Source organism: Aythya marila (assembly GCF_965140915.1).
Source record: "Aythya marila genome assembly, contig: HAP1_HAP1_SCAFFOLD_930, whole genome shotgun sequence".
In the NCBI taxonomy this organism is placed as follows: Eukaryota; Metazoa; Chordata; class Aves; order Anseriformes; family Anatidae; genus Aythya; species Aythya marila.
This window is the reverse complement of record NW_028137163.1, coordinates 5,615-24,293: the sequence shown is the minus strand read 5'-3', so window position 1 is coordinate 24,293 and position 18,679 is coordinate 5,615. Positions and strand designations below refer to the sequence as shown.

Here is an 18,679-nt window from a genome sequence, read left to right as displayed (position 1 = left end):
GTTTAGGGTGGTTTTGGAATTGGATCCATGCTTTTTGGGGATTTTCTTCCAGTTTTGGGGGTTATCCCGTTCTTTTTTGGGGTGTTTTTGACATGTTTTGATGTCTCTGTTGGGTTTCGTTGGGTTTTCTGTTGGCATCTTGGTGGAAAAGGGTAAATTGTGGGTTTTGGAGAACTTCAGGTAGGTTTAGGGGGACTTTTGGGGTGGATTCATGGTATTTGGGGTTTTCTTCTGTTTTTTGGGGTGATCCTGTTCTTTTTTGGGATGTTTTTGACGTGTTTTGGGGTTGTCCGTTGGGTTTTGTTGGGTTCTCGTTGGTCATCATTGTGAAAAAGGGTAAATTGTGGGTTTTGGAGAACATCAGGTAGGCTTAGGGGGACTTTTGGGGTGGATCTATGGCATTTGGGGTTTTCTTCTCTTTTTTGGGGAGATCCTGTTCTTTTTTTTTTTTTTTTTTTTTTTTTTTGTTTTTTGTTTTTTTTGACATGTTTTTTGTCTCCATTGGGTTTCGTTGGGTTTTCCATGGTCATCATGGTGGAAAAGGGTAAATTTTTGGGTTTTGGAGAACATCAGGTAGGTTTAGGCTGGTTTTGGGATTGGATCTGTGCTTTTTGGGGATTTTCTTCCAGTTTATGGGTGATCCCTTTCTTTTTTGGGGTGTTTTTTGACGTGTTTTGGTGTCTCCTTTTGGGTTTTCGTTTGGTTCATGTTGGTCATCATGGTGAAAATTGTAAATTTTTGGGGGGGGAATTTTCTTCCAGTTTTGGGGGTGATCCCGTTCTTTTTTGGGGTGTTTTTGACATGTTTTGGGGTCTCTGTTGGGTTTTGTTGGGTTCTTGTTTTTCATCATGTTGGAAAAGTTTAACTTGCGTGTTTTGGAGAACATCAGGTAGGTTTAGTGTCGTTTTGGGGTGGATCTATGTTTTTTGGGGATTTTCTTCCAGTTTTGGGGGTGATTCCGTTCTTGTTTGGGGTGTTTTGACTTGTTTTGGGGTGTCCGTTGGGTTTTAGTTGGATTCTCGTTGGTCCTTAAGGGAAATGGGAGTGGATTGTGGGTTTTGAAGAAGATCAGGTGAGTTTAGGGTGGTTTTGTGGGGAAATTCATAGTTTTTGGTGTTTTTTCTTCTGATTCAGTTCTTTTTTGGGGTGTTTTTGACGTGTTTTGGGGTTTCCGTTGGGTTTCGTTGAGTTCCTAATGGGTTTTATGGTGGTTGGGAGTGGACATTTGGATTTGGAGAACATCAGGTACGTTTAGAGTGGTTTTGGGATTGGATCCGTGCTTTTTGGGGTTTTCTTTGGTTTTGGGGGTGATCCTGTTCTTGTTTGGGGTGTTTTTGACGTGTGTTGGGTTCTCTGTTGGGTTTTCCGTGGTCATCATGGTGGAAAAGTGTAAATTGTGGGTTTTGGAGAACATCAGGTAGGTTTAGGGGGACTTTTGGTGTGGATCTATGGCTTTTGGGGTTTTCTTTCGTTTTTAGGGTTTATCCCGTTCTTGTTTGGGGTGTTTTTGACTTGTTTTGGGGTCTCCGTTGGGTTTCGTTGGGTTTTCCATGGTCATCATGTTGGAAAATTGTAAATTGTGGGTTTTGGAGATCATCAGGTAGGTTTAGGGTGGTTTTGGGGTGGATCTATGATTTTGAAGGATTTTCTTCCAATTTTGGGGGTGATCCCTTTCTTTTTTTTTTTTTTTTTTTTTTTTTTTTTTTTTTTTTTTTTTTTTTTTGACGTGTTTTGTGGTCTCCGTTGGGTTTCGTTGGGTTTTCCATGGTCATCAATGTGGAAAAGTGTAAATTGTGGGTTTTGGAGAACTTCAGGTTGGTTTAGGGGGATTTTTGGTGTGGATCTATGGCTTTTGGGGTTTTCTTTCGTTGTTGGGGTTGAACCAGTTCTTTTTTGGGGTGTTTTTGACGTTTTTGGGGTCTCCGTTGGGTTTTGTTGGGTTCTCGTTGGTCGTTAAGTTAAACGGGAGTGGATTGTGGGTTTTGAAGAAGATCAGGTAAGTTTAGGGTGATTTGGGAGGGAAATGCATAGTTTTGTTTTTTTTTTCCTTCTGATCCAGTTCTTTTTTGGGGTGTTTTTGACGTGTTTTGGGGTTTCCGTTGCGTTTTGTTGAGTTCCTAATGGGTTTTATGGTGGGTGGGAGTGGATTTTGGGATTTGGAGAAGATCAGGTAGGTTTAAGGGTTTTCTTGGGGTTAAATCACATATTTTCTTCTGATCCGGTTTGCTTTTGGGGTGTTTTTGAGGTGTTTTGGGGTTTCTGTTGCATTTTGTCCTAATGGGTTTTATGGTGGTTGGGAGTGGACTTTGGGATTTGGAGAAGATCAGGTAGGTTTAGGGTGGTTTTGGAATTGGATCCATGCTTTTTGGGGATTTTCTTCCAGTTTTGGGGGTTATCCCGTTGTTTTTTGGGGTGTTTTTGACATGTTTTGATGTCTCTGTTGGGTTTCGTTGGGTTTTCTGTTGGCATCTTGGTGGAAAAGGGTAAATTGTGGGTTTTGGAGAACTTCAGGTAGGTTTAGGGGGACTTTTGGGGTGGATTCATGGTATTTGGGGTTTTCTTCTGTTTTTTGGGGTGATCCTGTTCTTTTTTGGGATGTTTTTGACGTGTTTTGGGGTTGTCCGTTGGGTTTTGTTGGGTTCTCGTTGGTCATCATTGTGAAAAAGGGTAAATTGTGGGTTTTGGAGAACATCAGGTAGGCTTAGGGGGACTTTTGGGGTGGATCTATGGCATTTGGGGTTTTCTTCTCTTTTTTGGGGAGATCCTGTTCTTTTTTTTTTTTTTTTTTTGTTTTTTTTTTGTTTTTTTTTTTTTTTTTTTGACATGTTTTTTGTCTCCATTGGGTTTCGTTGGGTTTTCCATGGTCATCATGGTGGAAAAGGGTAAATTTGTGGGTTTTGGAGAACATCAGGTAGGTTTAGGCTGGTTTTGGGATTGGATCTGTGCTTTTTGGGGATTTTCTTCCAGTTTATGGGTGATCCCTTTCTTTTTTGGGGTGTTTTTGACGTGTTTTGGTGTCTCCTTTTGGGTTTTCGTTTGGTTCATGTTGGTCATCATGGTGAAAATTGTAAATTTTTGGGGGGGGAATTTTCTTCCAGTTTTGGGGGTGATCCCGTTCTTTTTTGGGGTGTTTTTGACATGTTTTGGGGTCTCTGTTGGGTTTTGTTGGGTTCTTGTTTTTCATCATGTTGGAAAAGTTTAACTTGCGTGTTTTGGAGAACATCAGGTAGGTTTAGTGTCGTTTTGGGGTGGATCTATGTTTTTTGGGGATTTTCTTCCAGTTTTGGGGGTGATTCCGTTCTTGTTTGGGGTGTTTTTGACTTGTTTTGGGGTGTCCGTTGGGTTTTAGTTGGATTCTCGTTGGTCCTTAAGGGAAATGGGAGTGGATTGTGGGTTTTGAAGAAGATCAGGTGAGTTTAGGGTGGTTTTGTGGGGAAATTCATAGTTTTTGGTGTTTTTTCTTCTGATTCAGTTCTTTTTTGGGGTGTTTTTGACGTGTTTTGGGGTTTCCGTTGGGTTTCGTTGAGTTCCTAATGGGTTTTATGGTGGTTGGGAGTGGACATTTGGATTTGGAGAACATCAGGTACGTTTAGAGTGGTTTTGGGATTGGATCCGTGCTTTTTGGGGTTTTCTTTGGTTTGGGGGTGATCCTGTTCTTGTTTGGGATGTTTTTGACGTGTGTTGGGTTCTCTGTTGGGTTTTCCGTGGTCATCATGGTGGAAAAGTGTAAATTGTGGGTTTTGGAGAACATCAGGTAGGTTTAGGGGGACTTTTGGTGTGGATCTATGGCTTTTGGGTTTTCTTTCGTTTTTAGGGTTTATCCCGTTCTTGTTTGGGGTGTTTTTGACTTGTTTTGGGGTCTCCGTTGGGTTTCGTTGGGTTTTCCATGGTCATCATGTTGGAAAATTGTAAATTGTGGGTTTTGGAGATCATCAGGTAGGTTTAGGGTGGTTTTGGGGTGGATCTATGATTTTGAAGGATTTTCTTCCAATTTTGGGGGTGATCCCTTTCTTTTTTTTTTTTTTTTTTTTTTTTTTTTTTTTTTTTTTTTGACGTGTTTTGTGGTCTCCGTTGGGTTTCGTTGGGTTTTCCATGGTCATCAATGTGGAAAAGTGTAAATTGTGGGTTTTGGAGAACTTCAGGTTGGTTTAGGGGGATTTTTGGTGTGGATCTATGGCTTTTGGGGTTTTCTTTCGTTGTTGGGGTTGAACCAGTTCTTTTTTGGGGTGTTTTTGACATTTTTGGGGTCTCCGTTGGGTTTTGTTGGGTTCTCGTTGGTCGTTAAGTTAAACGGGAGTGGATTGTGGGTTTTGAAGAAGATCAGGTAAGTTTAGGGTGATTTGGGAGGGAAATGCATAGTTTTGTTTTTTTTTTCCTTCTGATCCAGTTCTTTTTTGGGGTGTTTTTGACGTGTTTTGGGGTTTCCGTTGCGTTTTGTTGAGTTCCTAATGGGTTTTATGGTGGGTGGGAGTGGATTTTGGGATTTGGAGAAGATCAGGTAGGTTTAAGGGTTTTCTTGGGGTTAAATCACGTATTTTCTTCTGATCCGGTTTGCTTTTGGGGTGTTTTTGAGGTGTTTTGGGGTTTCTGTTGCGTTTTGTTGAGTTCCTAATGGGTTTTATGGTGGTTGGGAGTGGACTTTGGGATTTGGAGAAGATCAGGTAGGTTTAGGGTGGTTTTGGAATTGGATCCATGCTTTTTGGGGATTTTCTTCCAGTTTTGGGGGTTATCCCGTTCTTTTTTGGGGTGTTTTTGACATGTTTTGATGTCTCTGTTGGGTTTCGTTGGGTTTTCTGTTGGCATCTTGGTGGAAAAGGGTAAATTGTGGGTTTTGGAGAACTTCAGGTAGGTTTAGGGGGACTTTTGGGGTGGATTCATGGTATTTGGGGTTTTCTTCTGTTTTTTGGGGTGATCCTGTTCTTTTTTGGGATGTTTTTGACGTGTTTTGGGGTTGTCCGTTGGGTTTTGTTGGGTTCTCGTTGGTCATCATTGTGAAAAAGGGTAAATTGTGGGTTTTGGAGAACATCAGGTAGGCTTAGGGGGACTTTTGGGGTGGATCTATGGCATTTGGGGTTTTCTTCTCTTTTTTGGGGAGATCCTGTTCTTTTTTGTTTTTTTTTTTTTTTTTTTTTTTTGACATGTTTTTTGTCTCCATTGGGTTTCGTTGGGTTTTCCATGGTCATCATGGTGGAAAAGGGTAAATTTGTGGGTTTTGGAGAACATCAGGTAGGTTTAGGCTGGTTTTGGGATTGGATCTGTGCTTTTTGGGGATTTTCTTCCAGTTTATGGGTGATCCCTTTCTTTTTTGGGGTGTTTTTGACGTGTTTTGGTGTCTCCTTTTGGGTTTTCGTTTGGTTCATGTTGTTCATCATGGTGAAAATTGTAAATTTTTGGGGGGGGAATTTTCTTCCAGTTTTGGGGGTGATCCCGTTCTTTTTTGGGGTGTTTTTGACATGTTTTGGGGTCTCTGTTGGGTTTTGTTGGGTTCTTGTTTTTCATCATGTTGGAAAAGTTTAACTTGCGTGTTTTGGAGAACATCAGGTAGGTTTAGTGTCGTTTTGGGGTGGATCTATGTTTTTTGGGGATTTTCTTCCAGTTTTGGGGGTGATTCCGTTCTTGTTTGGGGTGTTTTTGACTTGTTTTGGGGTGTCCGTTGGGTTTTAGTTGGATTCTCGTTGGTCCTTAAGGGAAATGGGAGTGGATTGTGGGTTTTGAAGAAGATCAGGTGAGTTTAGGGTGGTTTTGTGGGGAAATTCATAGTTTTTGGTGTTTTTTCTTCTGATTCAGTTCTTTTTTGGGGTGTTTTTGACGTGTTTTGGGGTTTCCGTTGGGTTTCGTTGAGTTCCTAATGGGTTTTATGGTGGTTGGGAGTGGACATTTGGATTTGGAGAACATCAGGTACGTTTAGAGTGGTTTTGGGATTGGATCCGTGCTTTTTGGGGTTTTCTTTGGTTTTGGGGGTGATCCTGTTCTTGTTTGGGGTGTTTTTGACGTGTGTTGGGTTCTCTGTTGGGTTTTCCGTGGTCATCATGGTGGAAAAGTGTAAATTGTGGGTTTTGGAGAACATCAGGTAGGTTTAGGGGGACTTTTGGTGTGGATCTATGGCTTTTGGGGTTTTCTTTCGTTTTTAGGGTTTATCCCGTTCTTGTTTGGGGTGTTTTTGACTTCTTTTGGGGTCTCCGTTGGGTTTCGTTGGGTTTTCCATGGTCATCATGTTGGAAAATTGTAAATTGTGGGTTTTGGAGATCATCAGGTAGGTTTAGGGTGGTTTTGGGGTGGATCTATGATTTTGAAGGATTTTCTTCCAATTTTGGGGGTGATCCCTTTCTTTTTTTTTTTTTTTTTTTTTTTTTTTTTTTTTTTTTTTTTGACGTGTTTTGTGGTCTCCGTTGGGTTTCGTTGGGTTTTCCATGGTCATCAATGTGGAAAAGTGTAAATTGTGGGTTTTGGAGAACTTCAGGTTGGTTTAGGGGGATTTTTGGTGTGGATCTATGGCTTTTGGGGTTTTCTTTCGTTGTTGGGGTTGAACCAGTTCTTTTTTGGGGTGTTTTTGACGTTTTTGGGGTCTCCGTTGGGTTTTGTTGGGTTCTCGTTGGTCGTTAAGTTAAACGGGAGTGGATTGTGGGTTTTGAAGAAGATCAGGTAAGTTTAGGGTGATTTGGGAGGGAAATGCATAGTTTTGTTTTTTTTTTCCTTCTGATCCAGTTCTTTTTTGGGGTGTTTTTGACGTGTTTTGGGGTTTCCGTTGCGTTTTGTTGAGTTCCTAATGGGTTTTATGGTGGGTGGGAGTGGATTTTGGGATTTGGAGAAGATCAGGTAGGTTTAAGGGTTTTCTTGGGGTTAAATCACGTATTTTCTTCTGATCCGGTTTGCTTTTGGGGTGTTTTTGAGGTGTTTTGGGGTTTCTGTTGCGTTTTGTTGAGTTCCTAATGGGTTTTATGGTGGTTGGGAGTGGACTTTGGGATTTGGAGAAGATCAGGTAGGTTTAGGGTGGTTTTGGAATTGGATCCATGCTTTTTGGGGATTTTCTTCCAGTTTTGGGGGTTATCCCGTTGTTTTTTGGGGTGTTTTTGACATGTTTTGATGTCTCTGTTGGGTTTCGTTGGGTTTTCTGTTGGCATCTTGGTGGGAAAAGGGTAAATTTGTGGGTTTTGGAGAACATCAGGTAGGTTTAGGCTGGTTTTGGGATTGGATCTGTGCTTTTTGGGGATTTTCTTCCAGTTTATGGGTGATCCCTTTCTTTTTTGGGGTGTTTTTGACGTGTTTTGGTGTCTCCTTTTGGGTTTTCGTTTGGTTCATGTTGGTCATCATGGTGAAAATTGTAAATTTTTGGGGGGGGAATTTTCTTCCAGTTTTGGGGGTGATCCCGTTCTTTTTTGGGGTGTTTTTGACATGTTTTGGGGTCTCTGTTGGGTTTTGTTGGGTTCTTGTTTTTCATCATGTTGGAAAAGTTTAACTTGCGTGTTTTGGAGAACATCAGGTAGGTTTAGTGTCGTTTTGGGGTGGATCTATGTTTTTTGGGGATTTTCTTCCAGTTTTGGGGGTGATTCCGTTCTTGTTTGGGGTGTTTTTGACTTGTTTTGGGGTGTCCGTTGGGTTTTAGTTGGATTCTCGTTGGTCCTTAAGGGAAATGGGAGTGGATTGTGGGTTTTGAAGAAGATCAGGTGAGTTTAGGGTGGTTTTGTGGGGAAATTCATAGTTTTTGGTGTTTTTTCTTCTGATTCAGTTCTTTTTTGGGGTGTTTTTGACGTGTTTTGGGGTTTCCGTTGGGTTTCGTTGAGTTCCTAATGGGTTTTATGGTGGTTGGGAGTGGACATTTGGATTTGGAGAACATCAGGTACGTTTAGAGTGGTTTTGGGATTGGATCCGTGCTTTTTGGGGTTTTCTTTGGTTTTGGGGGTGATCCTGTTCTTGTTTGGGGTGTTTTTGACGTGTTTTGGGTTCTCTGTTGGGTTTTCCGTGGTCATCATGGTGGAAAAGTGTAAATTGTGGGTTTTGGAGAACATCAGGTAGGTTTAGGGGGACTTTTGGTGTGGATCTATGGCTTTTGGGGTTTTCTTTCGTTTTTAGGGTTTATCCCGTTCTTGTTTGGGTGTTTTTGACTTCTTTTGGGGTCTCCGTTGGGTTTCGTTGGGTTTTCCATGGTCATCATGTTGGAAAATTGTAAATTGTGGGTTTTGGAGATCATCAGGTAGGTTTAGGGTGGTTTTGGGGTGGATCTATGATTTTGAAGGATTTTCTTCCAATTTTGGGGGTGATCCCTTTCTTTTTTTTTTTTTTTTTTTTTTGACGTGTTTTGTGGTCTCCGTTGGGTTTCGTTGGGTTTTCCATGGTCATCAATGTGGAAAAGTGTAAATTGTGGGTTTTGGAGAACTTCAGGTTGGTTTAGGGGGATTTTTGGTGTGGATCTATGGCTTTTGGGGTTTTCTTTCGTTGTTGGGGTTGAACCAGTTCTTTTTTGGGGTGTTTTTGACGTTTTTGGGGTCTCCGTTGGGTTTTGTTGGGTTCTCGTTGGTCGTTAAGTTAAACGGGAGTGGATTGTGGGTTTTGAAGAAGATCAGGTAAGTTTAGGGTGATTTGGGAGGGAAATGCATAGTTTTGTTTTTTTTTTTCCTTCTGATCCAGTTCTTTTTTGGGGTGTTTTTGACGTGTTTTGGGGTTTCCGTTGCGTTTTGTTGAGTTCCTAATGGGTTTTATGGTGGGTGGGAGTGGATTTTGGGATTTGGAGAAGATCAGGTAGGTTTAAGGGTTTTCTTGGGGTTAAATCACGTATTTTCTTCTGATCCGGTTTGCTTTTGGGGTGTTTTTGAGGTGTTTTGGGGTTTCTGTTGCATTTTGTTGAGTTCCTAATGGGTTTTATGGTGGTTGGGAGTGGACTTTGGGATTTGGAGAAGATCAGGTAGGTTTAGGGTGGTTTTGGAATTGGATCCATGCTTTTTGGGGATTTCTTCCAGTTTTGGGGGTTATCCCGTTCTTTTTTGGGGTGTTTTTGACATGTTTTGATGTCTCTGTTGGGTTTCGTTGGGTTTTCTGTTGGCATCTTGGTGGAAAAGGGTAAATTGTGGGTTTTGGAGAACTTCAGGTAGGTTTAGGGGGACTTTTGGGGTGGATTCATGGTATTTGGGGTTTTCTTCTGTTTTTTGGGGTGATCCTGTTCTTTTTTGGGATGTTTTTGAGGTGTTTTGGGGTTGTCCGTTGGGTTTTGTTGGGTTCTCGTTGGTCATCATTGTGAAAAAGGGTAAATTGTGGGTTTTGGAGAACATCAGGTAGGCTTAGGGGGACTTTTGGGGTGGATCTATGGCATTTGGGGTTTTCTTCTCTTTTTTGGGGAGATCCTGTTCTTTTTTTTTTTTTTTTTTGTTTTTTTTTGTTTTTTTTTTTTTGACATGTTTTTTGTCTCCATTGGGTTTCGTTGGGTTTTCCATGGTCATCATGGTGGAAAAGGGTAAATTTGTGGTTTTGGAGAACATCAGGTAGGTTTAGGCTGGTTTTGGGATTGGATCTGTGCTTTTTGGGGATTTTCTTCCAGTTTATGGGTGATCCCTTTCTTTTTTGGGGTGTTTTTGACGTGTTTTGGTGTCTCCTTTTGGGTTTTCGTTTGGTTCATGTTGTTCATCATGGTGAAAATTGTAAATTTTTGGGGGGGGAATTTTCTTCCAGTTTTGGGGGTGATCCCGTTCTTTTTTGGGGTGTTTTTGACATGTTTTGGGGTCTCTGTTGGGTTTTGTTGGGTTCTTGTTTTTCATCATGTTGGAAAAGTTTAACTTGCGTGTTTTGGAGAACATCAGGTAGGTTTAGTGTCGTTTTGGGGTGGATCTATGTTTTTTGGGGATTTTCTTCCAGTTTTGGGGGTGATTCCGTTCTTGTTTGGGGTGTTTTTGACTTGTTTTGGGGTGTCCGTTGGGTTTTAGTTGGATTCTCGTTGGTCCTTAAGGGAAATGGGAGTGGATTGTGGGTTTTGAAGAAGATCAGGTGAGTTTAGGGTGGTTTTGTGGGGAAATTCATAGTTTTTGGTGTTTTTTCTTCTGATTCAGTTCTTTTTTGGGGTGTTTTTGACGTGTTTTGGGGTTTCCGTTGGGTTTCGTTGAGTTCCTAATGGGTTTTATGGTGGTTGGGAGTGGACATTTGGATTTGGAGAACATCAGGTACGTTTAGAGTGGTTTTGGGATTGGATCCGTGCTTTTTGGGGTTTTCTTTGGTTTTGGGGGTGATCCTGTTCTTGTTTGGGGTGTTTTTGACGTGTGTTGGGTTCTCTGTTGGGTTTTCCGTGGTCATCATGGTGGAAAAGTGTAAATTGTGGGTTTTGGAGAACATCAGGTCGGTTTAGGGGGGACTTTTGGTGTGGATCTATGGCTTTTGGGGTTTTCTTTCGTTTTTAGGGTTTATCCCGTTCTTGTTTGGGGTGTTTTTGACTTCTTTTGGGGTCTCCGTTGGGTTTCGTTGGGTTTTCCATGGTCATCATGTTGGAAAATTGTAAATTGTGGGTTTTGGAGATCATCAGGTAGGTTTAGGGTGGTTTTGGGGTGGATCTATGATTTTGAAGGATTTTCTTCCAATTTTGGGGGTGATCCCTTTCTTTTTTTTTTTTTTTTTTTTTTTTTGACGTGTTTTGTGGTCTCCGTTGGGTTTCGTTGGGTTTTCCATGGTCATCAATGTGGAAAAGTGTAAATTGTGGGTTTTGGAGAACTTCAGGTTGGTTTAGGGGGATTTTTGGTGTGGATCTATGGCTTTTGGGGTTTTCTTTCGTTGTTGGGGTTGAACCAGTTCTTTTTTGGGGTGTTTTTGACGTTTTTGGGGTCTCCGTTGGGTTTTGTTGGGTTCTCGTTGGTCGTTAAGCTAAACGGGAGTGGATTGTGGGTTTTGAAGAAGATCAGGTAAGTTTAGGGTGATTTGGGAGGGAAATGCATAGTTTTGTTTTTTTTTTCCTTCTGATCCAGTTCTTTTTTGGGGTGTTTTTGACGTGTTTTGGGGTTTCCGTTGCGTTTTGTTGAGTTCCTAATGGGTTTTATGGTGGGTGGGAGTGGATTTTGGGATTTGGAGAAGATCAGGTAGGTTTAAGGGTTTTCTTGGGGTTAAATCACGTATTTTCTTCTGATCCGGTTTGCTTTTGGGGTGTTTTTGAGGTGTTTTGGGGTTTCTGTTGCATTTTGTTGAGTTCCTAATGGGTTTTATGGTGGTTGGGAGTGGACTTTGGGATTTGGAGAAGATCAGGTAGGTTTAGGGTGGTTTTGGAATTGGATCCATGCTTTTTGGGGATTTTCTTCCAGTTTTGGGGGTTATCCCGTTCTTTTTTGGGGTGTTTTTGACATGTTTTGATGTCTCTGTTGGGTTTCGTTGGGTTTTCTGTTGGCATCTTGGTGGAAAAGGGTAAATTGTGGGTTTTGGAGAACTTCAGGTAGGTTTAGGGGGACTTTTGGGGTGGATTCATGGTATTTGGGGTTTTCTTCTGTTTTTTGGGGTGATCCTGTTCTTTTTTGGGGTGTTTTTGACGTGTTTTGGGGTTGTCCGTTGGGTTTTGTTGGGTTCTCGTTGGTCATCATTGTGAAAAAGGGTAAATTGTGGGTTTTGGAGAACATCAGGTAGGCTTAGGGGGACTTTTGGGGTGGATCTATGGCATTTGGGGTTTTCTTCTCTTTTTTGGGGAGATCCTGTTCTTTTTTTTTTTTTTTTTTTTTTTTTTTTGACATGTTTTTTGTCTCCATTGGGTTTCGTTGGGTTTTCCATGGTCATCATGGTGGAAAAGGGTAAATTTGTGGGTTTTGGAGAACATCAGGTAGGTTTAGGCTGGTTTTGGGATTGGATCTGTGCTTTTTGGGGATTTTCTTCCAGTTTATGGGTGATCCCTTTCTTTTTTGGGGTGTTTTTGACATGTTTTGGTGTCTCCTTTTGGGTTTTCGTTTGGTTCATGTTGGTCATCATGGTGAAAATTGTAAATTTTTGGGGGGGGAATTTTCTTCCAGTTTTGGGGGTGATCCCGTTCTTTTTTGGGGTGTTTTTGACATGTTTTGGGGTCTCTGTTGGGTTTTGTTGGGTTCTTGTTTTTCATCATGTTGGAAAAGTTTAACTTGCGTGTTTTGGAGAACATCAGGTAGGTTTAGTGTCGTTTTGGGGTGGATCTATGTTTTTTGGGGATTTTCTTCCAGTTTTGGGGGTGATTCCGTTCTTGTTTGGGGTGTTTTTGACTTGTTTTGGGGTGTCCGTTGGGTTTTAGTTGGATTCTCGTTGGTCCTTAAGGGAAATGGGAGTGGATTGTGGGTTTTGAAGAAGATCAGGTGAGTTTAGGGTGGTTTTGTGGGGAAATTCATAGTTTTTGGTGTTTTTTCTTCTGATTCAGTTCTTTTTTGGGGTGTTTTTGACGTGTTTTGGGGTTTCCGTTGGGTTTCGTTGAGTTCCTAATGGGTTTTATGGTGGTTGGGAGTGGACATTTGGATTTGGAGAACATCAGGTACGTTTAGAGTGGTTTTGGGATTGGATCCGTGCTTTTTGGGGTTTTCTTTGGTTTTGGGGGTGATCCTGTTCTTGTTTGGGGTGTTTTTGACGTGTGTTGGGTTCTCTGTTGGGTTTTCCGTGGTCATCATGGTGGAAAAGTGTAAATTGTGGGTTTTGGAGAACATCAGGTCGGTTTAGGGGGACTTTTGGTGTGGATCTATGGCTTTTGGGGTTTTCTTTCGTTTTTAGGGTTTATCCCGTTCTTGTTTGGGGTGTTTTTGACTTCTTTTGGGGTCTCCGTTGGGTTTCGTTGGGTTTTCCATGGTCATCATGTTGGAAAATTGTAAATTGTGGGTTTTGGAGATCATCAGGTAGGTTTAGGGTGGTTTTGGGGTGGATCTATGATTTTGAAGGATTTTCTTCCAATTTTGGGGGTGATCCCTTTCTTTTTTTTTTTTTTTTTTTTTTTTTTTTGACGTGTTTTGTGGTCTCCGTTGGGTTTCGTTGGGTTTTCCATGGTCATCAATGTGGAAAAGTGTAAATTGTGGGTTTTGGAGAACTTCAGGTTGGTTTAGGGGGATTTTTGGTGTGGATCTATGGCTTTTGGGGTTTTCTTTCGTTGTTGGGGTTGAACCAGTTCTTTTTTGGGGTGTTTTTGACGTTTTTGGGGTCTCCGTTGGGTTTTGTTGGGTTCTCGTTGGTCGTTAAGCTAAACGGGAGTGGATTGTGGGTTTTGAAGAAGATCAGGTAAGTTTAGGGTGATTTGGGAGGGAAATGCATAGTTTTGTTTTTTTTTTCCTTCTGATCCAGTTCTTTTTTGGGGTGTTTTTGACGTGTTTTGGGGTTTCCGTTGCGTTTTGTTGAGTTCCTAATGGGTTTTATGGTGGGTGGGAGTGGATTTTGGGATTTGGAGAAGATCAGGTAGGTTTAAGGGTTTTCTTGGGGTTAAATCACGTATTTTCTTCTGATCCGGTTTGCTTTTGGGGTGTTTTTGAGGTGTTTTGGGGTTTCTGTTGCATTTTGTTGAGTTCCTAATGGGTTTTATGGTGGTTGGGAGTGGACTTTGGGATTTGGAGAAGATCAGGTAGGTTTAGGGTGGTTTTGGAATTGGATCCATGCTTTTTGGGGATTTTCTTCCAGTTTTGGGGGTTATCCCGTTCTTTTTTGGGGTGTTTTTGACATGTTTTGATGTCTCTGTTGGGTTTCGTTGGGTTTTCTGTTGGCATCTTGGTGGAAAAGGGTAAATTGTGGGTTTTGGAGAACTTCAGGTAGGTTTAGGGGGACTTTTGGGGTGGATTCATGGTATTTGGGGTTTTCTTCTGTTTTTTGGGGTGATCCTGTTCTTTTTTGGGGTGTTTTTGAGGTGTTTTGGGGTTGTCCGTTGGGTTTTGTTGGGTTCTCGTTGGTCATCATTGTGAAAAAGGGTAAATTGTGGGTTTTGGAGAACATCAGGTAGGCTTAGGGGGACTTTTGGGGTGGATCTATGGCATTTGGGGTTTTCTTCTCTTTTTTGGGGAGATCCTGTTCTTTTTTGTTTTTTTTTTTTGTTTTTTTTTGTTTTTTTTTTTGACATGTTTTTTGTCTCCATTGGGTTTCGTTGGGTTTTCCATGGTCATCATGGTGGAAAAGGGTAAATTTGTGGGTTTTGGAGAACATCAGGTAGGTTTAGGCTGGTTTTGGGATTGGATCTGTGCTTTTTGGGGATTTTCTTCCAGTTTATGGGTGATCCCTTTCTTTTTTGGGGTGTTTTTGACATGTTTTGGTGTCTCCTTTTGGGTTTTCGTTTGGTTCATGTTGGTCATCATGGTGAAAATTGTAAATTTTTTGGGGGGGAATTTTCTTCCAGTTTTGGGGGTGATCCCGTTCTTTTTTGGGGTGTTTTTGACATGTTTTGGGGTCTCTGTTGGGTTTTGTTGGGTTCTTGTTTTTCATCATGTTGGAAAAGTTTAACTTGCGTGTTTTGGAGAACATCAGGTAGGTTTAGTGTCGTTTTGGGGTGGATCTATGTTTTTTGGGGATTTTCTTCCAGTTTTGGGGGTGATTCCGTTCTTGTTTGGGGTGTTTTTGACTTGTTTTGGGGTGTCCGTTGGGTTTTAGTTGGATTCTCGTTGGTCCTTAAGGGAAATGGGAGTGGATTGTGGGTTTTGAAGAAGATCAGGTGAGTTTAGGGTGGTTTTGTGGGGAAATTCATAGTTTTTGGTGTTTTTTCTTCTGATTCAGTTCTTTTTTGGGGTGTTTTTGACGTGTTTTGGGGTTTCCGTTGGGTTTCGTTGAGTTCCTAATGGGTTTTATGGTGGTTGGGAGTGGACATTTGGATTTGGAGAACATCAGGTACGTTTAGAGTGGTTTTGGGATTGGATCCGTGCTTTTTGGGGTTTTCTTTGGTTTTGGGGGTGATCCTGTTCTTGTTTGGGGTGTTTTTGACGTGTGTTGGGTTCTCTGTTGGGTTTTCCGTGGTCATCATGGTGGAAAAGTGTAAATTGTGGGTTTTGGAGAACATCAGGTAGGTTTAGGGGGACTTTTGGTGTGGATCTATGGCTTTTGGGGTTTTCTTTCGTTTTTAGGGTTTATCCCGTTCTTGTTTGGGGTGTTTTTGACTTCTTTTGGGGTCTCCGTTGGGTTTCGTTGGGTTTTCCATGGTCATCATGTTGGAAAATTGTAAATTGTGGGTTTTGGAGATCATCAGGTAGGTTTAGGGTGGTTTTGGGGTGGATCTATGATTTTGAAGGATTTTCTTCCAATTTTGGGGGTGATCCCTTTCTTTCTTTTTTTTTTTTTTTTTTTTTTTTTTTTTTTTTTGACGTGTTTTGTGGTCTCCGTTGGGTTTCGTTGGGTTTTCCATGGTCATCAATGTGGAAAAGTGTAAATTGTGGGTTTTGGAGAACTTCAGGTTGGTTTAGGGGGATTTTTGGTGTGGATCTATGGCTTTTGGGGTTTTCTTTCGTTGTTGGGGTTGAACCAGTTCTTTTTTGGGGTGTTTTTGACGTTTTTGGGGTCTCCGTTGGGTTTTGTTGGGTTCTCGTTGGTCGTTAAGTTAAACGGGAGTGGATTGTGGGTTTTGAAGAAGATCAGGTGAGTTTAGGGTGATTTGGGAGGGAAATGCATAGTTTTGTTTTTTTTTTCCTTCTGATCCAGTTCTTTTTTGGGGTGTTTTTGACGTGTTTTGGGGTTTCCGTTGCGTTTTGTTGAGTTCCTAATGGGTTTTATGGTGGGTGGGAGTGGATTTTGGGATTTGGAGAAGATCAGGTAGGTTTAAGGGTTTTCTTGGGGTTAAATCACGTATTTTCTTCTGATCCGGTTTGCTTTTGGGGTGTTTTTGAGGTGTTTTGGGGTTTCTGTTGCATTTTGTTGAGTTCCTAATGGGTTTTATGGTGGTTGGGAGTGGACTTTGGGATTTGGAGAAGATCAGGTAGGTTTAGGGTGGTTTTGGAATTGGATCCATGCTTTTTGGGGATTTTCTTCCAGTTTTGGGGGTTATCCCGTTCTTTTTTGGGGTGTTTTTGACATGTTTTGATGTCTCTGTTGGGTTTCGTTGGGTTTTCTGTTGGCATCTTGGTGGAAAAGGGTAAATTGTGGGTTTTGGAGAACTTCAGGTAGGTTTAGGGGGACTTTTGGGGTGGATTCATGGTATTTGGGGTTTTCTTCTGTTTTTTGGGGTGATTCTGTTCTTTTTTGGGGTGTTTTTGACGTGTTTTGGGGTTGTCCGTTGGGTTTTGTTGGGTTCTCGTTGGTCATCATTGTGAAAAAGGGTAAATTGTGGGTTTTGGAGAACATCAGGTAGGCTTAGGGGGACTTTTGGGGTGGATCTATGGCATTTGGGGTTTTCTTCTCTTTTTTGGGGAGATCCTGTTCTTTTTTTTTTTTTTTTTTTTTTTTTTTTTTGACATGTTTTTTTGTCTCCATTGGGTTTCGTTGGGTTTTCCATGGTCATCATGGTGGAAAAGGGTAAATTTGTGGGTTTTGGAGAACATCAGGTAGGTTTAGGCTGGTTTTGGGATTGGATCTGTGCTTTTTGGGGATTTTCTTCCAGTTTATGGGTGATCCCTTTCTTTTTTGGGGTGTTTTTGACGTGTTTTGGTGTCTCCTTTTGGGTTTTCGTTTGGTTCATGTTGTTCATCATGGTGAAAATTGTAAATTTTTGGGGGGGGAATTTTCTTCCAGTTTTGGGGGTGATCCCGTTCTTTTTTGGGGTGTTTTTGACATGTTTTGGGGTCTCTGTTGGGTTTTGTTGGGTTCTTGTTTTTCATCATGTTGGAAAAGTTTAACTTGCGTGTTTTGGAGAACATCAGGTAGGTTTAGTGTCGTTTTGGGGTGGATCTATGTTTTTTGGGGATTTTCTTCCAGTTTTGGGGGTGATTCCGTTCTTGTTTGGGGTGTTTTTGACTTGTTTTGGGGTGTCCGTTGGGTTTTAGTTGGATTCTCGTTGGTCCTTAAGGGAAATGGGAGTGGATTGTGGGTTTTGAAGAAGATCAGGTGAGTTTAGGGTGGTTTTGTGGGGAAATTCATAGTTTTTGGTGTTTTTTCTTCTGATTCAGTTCTTTTTTGGGGTGTTTTTGACGTGTTTTGGGGTTTCCGTTGGGTTTCGTTGAGTTCCTAATGGGTTTTATGGTGGTTGGGAGTGGACATTTGGATTTGGAGAACATCAGGTACGTTTAGAGTGGTTTTGGGATTGGATCCGTGCTTTTTGGGGTTTTCTTTGGTTTTGGGGGTGATCTTGTTCTTGTTTGGGGTGTTTTTGACGTGTGTTGGGTTCTCTGTTGGGTTTTCCGTGGTCATCATGGTGGAAAAGTGTAAATTGTGGGTTTTGGAGAACATCAGGTAGGTTTAGGGGGACTTTTGGTGTGGATCTATGGCTTTTGGGGTTTTCTTTCGTTTTTAGGGTTTATCCCGTTCTTGTTTGGGGTGTTTTTGACTTCTTTTGGGGTCTCCGTTGGGTTTCGTTGGGTTTTCCATGGTCATCATGTTGGAAAATTGTAAATTGTGGGTTTTGGAGATCATCAGGTAGGTTTAGGGTGGTTTTGGGGTGGATCTATGATTTTGAAGGATTTTCTTCCAATTTTGGGGGTGATCCCTTTCTTTCTTTTTTTTTTTTTTTTTTTTTTTTTTGACGTGTTTTGTGGTCTCCGTTGGGTTTCGTTGGGTTTTCCATGGTCATCAATGTGGAAAAGTGTAAATTGTGGGTTTTGGAGAACTTCAGGTTGGTTTAGGGGGATTTTTGGTGTGGATCTATGGCTTTTGGGGTTTTCTTTCGTTGTTGGGGTTGAACCAGTTCTTTTTTGGGGTGTTTTTGACTTCTTTTGGGGTCTCCGTTGGGTTTTGTTGGGTTCTCGTTGGTCGTTAAGTTAAACGGGAGTGGATTGTGGGTTTTGAAGAAGATCAGGTAAGTTTAGGGTGATTTGGGAGGGAAATGCATAGTTTTGTTTTTTTTTTTTCCTTCTGATCCAGTTCTTTTTTGGGGTGTTTTTGACGTGTTTTGGGGTTTCCATTGCGTTTTGTTGAGTTCCTAATGGGTTTTATGGTGGGTGGGAGTGGATTTTGGGATTTGGAGAAGATCAGGTAGGTTTAAGGGTTTTCTTGGGGTTAAATCACGTATTTTCTTCTGATCCGGTTTGCTTTTGGGGTGTTTTTGAGGTGTTTTGGGGTTTCTGTTGCATTTTGTTGAGTTCCTAATGGGTTTTATGGTGGTTGGGAGTGGACTTTGGGATTTGGAGAAGATCAGGTAGGTTTAGGGTGGTTTTGGAATTGGATCCATGCTTTTTGGGGATTTTCTTCCAGTTTTGGGGGTTATCCCGTTCTTTTTTGGGGTGTTTTTGACATGTTTTGATGTCTCTGTTGGGTTTCGTTGGGTTTTCTGTTGGCATCTTGGTGGAAAAGGGTAAATTGTGGGTTTTGGAGAACTTCAGGTAGGTTTAGGGGGACTTTTGGGGTGGATTCATGGTATTTGGGGTTTTCTTCTGTTTTTTGGGGTGATCCTGTTCTTTTTTGGGGTGTTTTTGACGTGTTTTGGGGTTGTCCATTGGGTTTTGTTGGGTTCTCGTTGGTCATCATTGTGAAAAAGGGTAAATTGTGGGTTTTGGAGAACATCAGGTAGGCTTAGGGGGACTTTTGGGGTGGATCTATGGCATTTGGGGTTTTCTTCTCTTTTTTGGGGAGATCCTGTTCTTTTTTTTTGTTTTTTTTTTGACATGTTTTTTGTCTCCATTGGGTTTCGTTGGGTTTTCCATGGTCATCATGGTGGAAAAGGGTAAAT

At 41.5% G+C, this 18,679-nt stretch overlaps 1 long non-coding RNA gene across 1 annotated transcript; it reads left to right on the top strand.

The window, feature by feature from the left end:
* Positions 1-7,135: 7,135 nt before the first annotated feature.
* LOC309891147 lies at positions 7,136-18,432 on the top strand. The gene is made up of 3 exons (XR_014319478.1): positions 7,136-8,811; positions 9,178-13,425; positions 13,793-18,432. It is a non-coding gene; the product is annotated as an uncharacterized lncRNA (long non-coding RNA).
* The last annotated feature ends 247 nt before the right edge of the window (positions 18,433-18,679 follow it).